Source organism: Staurois parvus, unplaced genomic scaffold (genome assembly GCF_062004578.1).
Source record: "Staurois parvus isolate SC_StPar_1 unplaced genomic scaffold, SC_StPar_1.0 ptg000103l, whole genome shotgun sequence".
In the NCBI taxonomy this organism is placed as follows: Eukaryota; Metazoa; Chordata; class Amphibia; order Anura; family Ranidae; genus Staurois; species Staurois parvus.
The window spans coordinates 18,655-26,647 of NW_028317899.1; positions in this window are offsets into that span (position 1 = coordinate 18,655).

Genomic DNA, 7,993 nt, shown 5'->3' on the forward strand with positions numbered 1-7,993 from the left:
GAAACCAAGCTAGAGCTGGAATGGATATTCGAAGAGAAGTGGGCTGAAGAGAGGATCCTTGCTGAAGAATGCCTGGATCCCAACTTTCATTTTTGCCCAGCCATACACCAAGGACCAGACCCTGAGAACCAAAACTCTAGCACTCTAAGCCATCTGGGAGTCTTTTAGCACTGTTCACTGGTAAGGGTTTGTGTGCTGTAGGGATGGCTGGGAAACTGCATCATCCACTAAAGACCCAATGTTCCAGGATATGAGGGAATATTTCAACTATATACAAGACTGTCAGGCACTTAAAACAAAAATGTTTCCTTCACCTTCCATCCAACATAGTAATGACATAGAAAAATACCCAACACAGAGTGACAGACTGTAAAAGGCCAATCTGGGATGGAGAGCGTCTGTCTCACACTAAAATTCATTAAAGTGTATTTTTTCCTAAAAATGTGCATTTTAAAAATGGCTGCACAGATATTGTGCAACATAAAAAATAACAACCAGCGCTTTATTCTCCAGGGTCTCTGCTTTCAAAACATAAATAATGTTTAGGGGTTCTAAGTCATTTTCAAGCAAATAGATGTTGACTTTTACATGTGAGAAGTGTCAGAGTTGACCTAGGGGCCAGGCAATTAATGTAACCAGGACCAGTGGTAAGGTTTTACCTGCCTTATGCCTCAGTGATTTGATAAGTTATGTCATGAAACACAGAGGCTCAATATGTACTAGAAGGATATAGAATTTGTTCATAGATTTTACCAAGCCACTAAAGTCCCCTATGAAGTATTGTTGTCATTCTGGTAATTCACCATTAGATGGCAGTAGAAGACTTGGCATTATTCTCCATGATCCATTACTCAGCAGTAGAATATTCTGGTCGGCCAGTCTATGAATGCGGAAGGGTAACAGCCCAAATCACCGATCTCCACTCTAAGAAGCTGCTTGGATTTCAGCTGGGCTTTAACCATTTTATAGCTGGAGTCTTTTTTGCTCATTTTGGAGCATTTGTGCTAAAATGAAGACATAGAGACACTACTACTTGTGGGGGGTGATGAAGATTTTTTTTTTTTTTTACACGGATTGATTTTACAGCCTTTATGGGTCTAAAATCAATCATTTCTCTTTCTCTCTGGCTGCATTTCTGCATCATTGAGAAATACTGTGTGAGCTGTGATTGGTCACAGCTTGTCACATGGTACATGGCTGTTGTGAATGGCCTTGTACCATGTGACCTCTGCGATCATTCACAGATTTCACACGTAGTAAGCAATGTCAGAAGTGATATCTTGCATACACCTATTCATGTGATCACTGATTGGCCAATCAGTGATCACATGATCGGGACCTCACACAGAGGTCCCGTACAGCGATCGGTGTCTGGACACAGCGGGCAGTGGATTACAGTGCCTCGCGCCCCCAGGGAGCACGCACAATCCAAAATGGTGGGCGCTGTTTATGAACGACAACTTGCCCCTGCGCTGCCACCGTCCGGCCGTTTATATACAGTGGCTGGATGGGAAGTGGTTAAAGTACACTTTATAAAGAGTTTTGAACAGATGACTTTTTTTTTTTTTACTTTTTTCTGACCTCCGGAACGGATTAATTGGTTTTCAATGCATTTACGAATTAATTTTTAATCATGTCCCTGTACAGTATTTATGCCTTTTAAAGTGCACTTTATAAAGAGTTTTGAACAGATAAAACTTTTTTTTTTTTACTTTTTTATGATCTCTGGAATGGATTAATTGGTTTTCAATGCATTTCTATGGGAAACCGCGTTTCGGGTTTACGACTTTTCATCCTGCAGAACAAATTAAATTAAATTCGTAAACCGAGGTACGCCTGTACTTCAAATGAGACATTTATTCCAACCTAACCGCAGCAGTTTTATACCGTACCCGGTCTCATCAATTCCTCTTGACCTACAAAACAGTAATAAAAAGCACAACACAGGCAAAGAGTAGTTTAGAAGTTTACTGTGTAAAACTATATACACGCACTGTACATACATGGTAACACGCAGGTTGGAGGACAACAGGCAGCACCTGAGGAGTTTGTTACAAAAGGCTGTATGTCAGCCCATAATAAATACAAAGTATAAAACACTGCTATCCCAATGACTAGAATGCCTTCATCGTCCAGTCTAAAACTACAGGAGCCGGGCTAGCAGGAGGTATTATTAGTAAAAATGTACCCGCCCAGATCCTGGGGGTCTTGCTGGATTATATGACAAGAGGGTTGGAGTAGAGCTATGGGTGCATTCAAAAATAACATGTGACGCAGTTGGTCACTGGTATTAAAGTAGACTGCCAACCTGACACCAACTATGCTCAACAATGTTCCCTGCCCTCCTACCTATCCTGTCTAAAAAAAAAAAAAAAAAAAAAAAAAAAAGTGTACTTACTGTACCTATTTTTAGTCCATTCTGGTCTGGTCCTGCGATCCCGTGTCAGTGAGCGGTGGCTGCAGGGGAGAGGAGGGAGCGCCGACAACAGCTGGGAATTCTGGGAGCGGTGACATCACCCATGGCCCAGCTGCTCACTTGACACATGGGATCACATGATCAGACCAGTGCGGAATAAAACTAGGTAAGTATACATGTCTTTTGTACACAGCACAGGTAGCAAGGGGGAGGGGTGGGTGGGAGGGTGGATGGGGTTAGGGAACATTTTAAACAAAATTCATGTTAGGCTGCAATTCTACTAGCTGGTGTTAGGCCTTAAAGTATAACTCAAAGCAAATTTTAATTTTTTTTTACATTTTGGATAGAGTGGAGAGGGATCAGAACCCCTGTCAGGTTCCTATTACCATCTGTGTCCCCGTCAGGAAGACTCACCCCCCCCTGTCTTGTTTACGGTTACCTCTGAGAGTGATAATTTTGGGAGGTCACCAGAATTAGAGGGGGAATCGTCCACTGTGGACACTAGTTATGGTGACAACCAGGGATTCCCTCTCACTTCCTGTTTGGCTATGGGGCAGGAAGTGGTGGAAATCTCCCCTTTGGGACACAGCTGGCAAAGAAAAAAAGAACCTGACAGGGGTTATAATCCTCCCTTATGTTATCCAAAAAGAAAAGAAAAAAAAAAGTTTTGCCTTTAAGCCTGTCTCACACAGGTTTCAGCTTGTAGAAGCAAGCCTTGACAATGCATTTGCAGAGCTTTCAGCAAGCTTTGTTGAAGCTTTTAAAGTACCATTCAGCTCCAGTTTGTAAATATAGGACACAGATCTCACAGAACTCAGAGTGCTGATTGCTACTTTAAAAAAAGCTGCTAGCAGGCTTCAGCACTTCCTGAAAGCTTGTTGAAAGCCTGCTAGCAGCTTGTTTAAAGTGGGAATCAGCACTCCCATTAGGATCTGTGTGAAACATGCCTAAGGCTGGCCATACACTATACAATTTTCTGCCCAATTTCCTTTAGATTTACCTTCAACTATGTAGTGCACAGGCCTGCCTAACTGGATACAATTGAAAGTGTTGTCTAGGTTTGACCTCATATTATATGGTTTTTGGTAAATCTAAAGTAAAATTCTCAAGAAAATTGTATAATGTATGGCCAGCCTTAGTTCTGCTTTAATTTGTTTTGCAAAAGGGGACTGTCTCTTTGTAAGAGGTGAACAATAATGTATTACTTAATGTATTACTTTTGCACATTAAATTCTGCAGAGCATTGCACCCATGATCAGGATATCACAGATGCAATGCACAGGCTCTACTGATGTGAGCCCCAGCCTCAGGTCTGTGAGGTATAGAACCGGGCTTGCAGGAGGTGCAGCTGGACTACAAAAGGGGTGAGGGAAGAGGGATCACCGACACAGCCCTGCATTGAGGTGGCAGACGGGACATTAAATTCTGCAGAGCATTGCACCCATGATCAGGGTATCACAGATGCAATGCACAGGCTCTACTGATGTGAGCTCCAGCCTCAGGTCTGTGAGGTATATAACCGGGCTTGCAGGAGGTGCAGCTGGACTACAAAAGGGGAGGAGAGATCACCGACACGGCTCTGCATGGAGGTGGCAGGCGGGACTTTCCACTGAGCACGCCAAGTGAATGGATGACACAGCTGTGCAGTCACAGCCACACATGGCTCCACCAAATTAAAAAAAATTAAAATAAACTACAGCGAGGAGCCCCCTGTGATTCAGGTCAGGGAGGGCACCGTATGCAACGTTGCTTCATATTACACCCTAAATACAAGTAAAATATATTCTAAAACTTGAAATTGGCCCTTAAAATCTTTTTAAAAACTACAAATCCATCTAAGACTTCCAGAAGCTGACAACGCCGCTGTGCAATTCTAGTACAGAAGGGACAGCGTTGTCAGCCTATTACAGGAGGCAGAGAAATAATAGACAGGATCAACAGGTAATAAAACTCTGTTACAGGGAAGACTCGGGGAAAAGAAAAGCTGCTGCCGTCACAGATGTCATTTTTCTGTTTTGCCCATAGCTCCATCCTAACAAACCAAACAGAAATGAAAGATGAACGCTGAGATTCGAGAAATCACGTTCGCCTGATCCAAGCTATACAAAAGTTTATTTGCCAAAAAGAGTGTTGTTAGTTTTTTTAGTTGACTTTTTATTTGCAGATCTGTTATATCTAATAGAAAAAGTTGGCTGAGGGTCTGTCCCCTACAGTGCCCCCCATAGGACATTTCCCCTATGTACCTTTGTTCAGTCTTCTCCCTAAACCTTTAGCTTACCTCCCCCTCCTTCCCGCTACAAGCCAACCACTTTTATAGAAAGGTATCTTTAAAGCCGAGTTCCACTCATCCTGTCCAAAAATAAAAGTCAGCAGCTACAAAAACTGTACAAAAACTGTAGCTGCTGACTTTTAAAAAACAGCCACTTACCTGTCCCTCAGTTCCGTGGTGTGTCTCCCGCAGCCCGTTTCACCGGTTGTCCTGGATTCCAGGAGGCCGGCATCTTTAGTGTGGGCACCTAGCTGTGACAGCTTGTGGCTTCACAGCCGGGTACCCACTGCGCATGCGCGAGTAGAGCTGCGCTTCATGAATGGTCCTGTAGTCTTCTGGGACCTGTCACGTGTCCCAAAAGACTACGGGGAGGGGAGGAGAGGGGAGGGGAAGAAAGGAAATGGGAGGGGAGGAAAGGGGAGGGGAGGAGAGGGGAAGAAAGGGGAGGGGAGGAAAGGGGAGGGGACAACCTCCCCCCTCCAGCACAAAGGAACAGGGCTAAGGCTGTTAATCACAGGATGTGTGCTGGAGGTCCCTCCTCGTCACCATTTTTCTCTTGGTGTCAGGAAAAGTTTTCAGAAATGACTCATGCAGATAGCAGAGGAAGGAAGCAGGAGACACTTTAATTGAGACACACTATGGAGCGATACGCTTTGTTCATAGTTCATGTCTGAAGTATACACCACTTAAAGTGTAACTATTCCTAAAAAATGTTGCCTTCCTATTCTACCTAACCTGTATTTAAAAAAAAATGTGCACTTACCCATTTCTCATCCGCTCCGGTCATGTGATCCTGCAGCTCCAGCTCAGGAGGCACTCCACAACTGCTGGGATTTCCAGGAGCCGTGACATCACCCATAAGCTCCCATGGCCCAGCCGTTGTCGGCGCTCCCTCCTCTCCCCTGCAGCAGCCACTCAATGACACAGGGAGCCAGAGCTGCAGGATCACATGAAAGGTCCAGAGCAGTTTAAAAATAGGCAAGTATGCATTTTATTATCTATACAGGATAGGTAGGAGGGTGGTGGAGGGAACAATTCTAAGAATAGGTAGACTTAGGCTTTTCTTCCACTTTATTACAAGTCAAGGGACCTGTCATACTCATCAAGAGCGCCAGCTATGCCTTTCCTTCACGCCTCCTCCTCCATGCATTAAAGTCATATCATTTCCCAAAATGAAAAGTGATCTGTGAACAGAGGAGGCCTTTCATTCATCCGAACTTCTCATTGCTGAAAGCTTTAGTACAGCTTCTATGAACGGCGGCAGAAAGGATGAACATGGGCTCTCTCGACCAGTGCTTATGGTAGGTTCCTCAGCTAGTAACCCCTGCAGCACTGGAAGATTACGGCTGAGGGGTGGGGGAAATCAAAGCGAGCAGCACAGGGGCACTTCACATTGGCTGTAAGTACAGTCCCTTGTGCTGATCAAAACAAAAAAATGTTTTAGCTAAAAACTTAGGCTTTAACAGAGACAGCTTAAATGGAAGCTTTGTAGGACTACATGGATGTAATACTTGTACGATGAACGTTTATATGGGGGGAGGGTTCCAAGAAGAGTTAGTTCTGCTTTACCTAGGCCCATAAAGCAAATGCCATAACCTGCATTCAAAAATCTGATAAAAAAGAAAAATAAAACCAAAACACTACAACTTTCTTTTTCAGTGCAGCAAAAAGACATAAAAGAGTATCTGGATTTTATGGGCCGGAAAGGTAGCTCTTCCTTGCACGGAAGAAGACGAATCTTCAGACCAACGTAACATTGTAATTTAAAGGGAGCCTGACCAGTCCTAAAAGGGTAACAGTGCTGAAGTAGTCGTCTTATTGGGGTTTATTTACTAAAGCTGGAGAGTCTAAAATCAGCCTCACTTCTGCATAGAAACCAATCAGCTTCTAACCTCAGCTTGTTCAATGAAGCTTTGGCAATGAAACCTGGAAGCTGATTGGTTTCTATGCAGAAGGGAGTCTGATTTTGGACTCTCCAGCTTTAGTAAATATACCCCTTTGTGTCTGGAAGCACAGGGGTTAGACAAAAAACAAAAAAGGAAACACTCCATGACTTGCAGGTGTGAAAGTGATGACATGTTTCACATTGAAAGTGTAAGTGATATGACATGCTTTTGCTTCTGCTGTGTGATGAGACACCTAGCCAACAAGTGGGAAGCCTTTTATATTAGAGGTTATATCGGCATACACAGTTTCCGGGAAAAAGTCGTCTGATAAGCTTAAGCATGGTCAACTGATTGAAAGAGACGAAAGGACGCTGCGCACGATTGTGACCCGGGATAAGAAAACATCTGCTGCTAAAGTCACTGCAGAGTTCAATCTCAGTCTTCGTGGGACTCCATCTTCATGGGACTGAGATTGAGCTCTGCAGTCACTTTAGCAGGAGTTGCTCTCTTATTCCAGGTCACCAACCTGCGCAATGTCCTTTTGTCTCTTTCAGTCAGCTGACTATGTAGACCGCGCCTATGCTTATCAGATGACATTTCCCCAAAAACTGTATATGCCGCCATAACTTCTGATCCTGGATCTCGCAACATGGCAAATAAATTGGCAACTTCAGTCACAAGGGTACCAGCTAAGTGGCACCAACAATTTGCCCTTCTGTGAAGCTCAGTAAGCCCTGACATGACTCCGTATTACTAGCAGTGAATGGCAAAAGTGAGGCTTCCCACCTGTCAACTAGGTGTCTCATCACACAGCGGAAGCAAGAGTGTTACATCACTTCCTCTTTCAATGCCAAATATGTCATCACTTTTACGCCTGCACATCATGTAGCGTTTCCACATTTTTGTATAACCCCTGAAGCTGTCCCTTTGGATCCATGGCCCAGGCTGTACATATGGTCAAAAGTTCCCCTCAAGTTAGGATTAAAGCTGAATCTGGACTGAAAACAAATATTCTCTACATACATTCCTCTTGTGTATTGAATCTTGGTGTGCTTTGTATATTTCTTCCAGATCTGTGCAGTAATCCAGTGTGAGGCTTTAACTATGTACAGGAGCTTCCTTTAATAAAGACCGCTCACTGCTGCTCTCTCTCCATGTGCAGGGTGACTGGTCTTGTCTCCACCCCCTCCTGTAGTTTTCTGCAGGCAGCCTGTAGTGGGTGGAGCCTGCTGGGCCCCTCCCACACAGCTCTGCTCTCTGCACAGGCTATGTACAGCACAGTGATGATGTTAAGGCTACTTTTACAAGGTACTAGCTGGGTTTTTGAATGTATTTGGTACACACAAAATGGATGTAGATCCTTTTTCCTGGCGATGAGGTGTATAATTATTAAAACATTTTTGTCCATGTTGTTCAACTTTA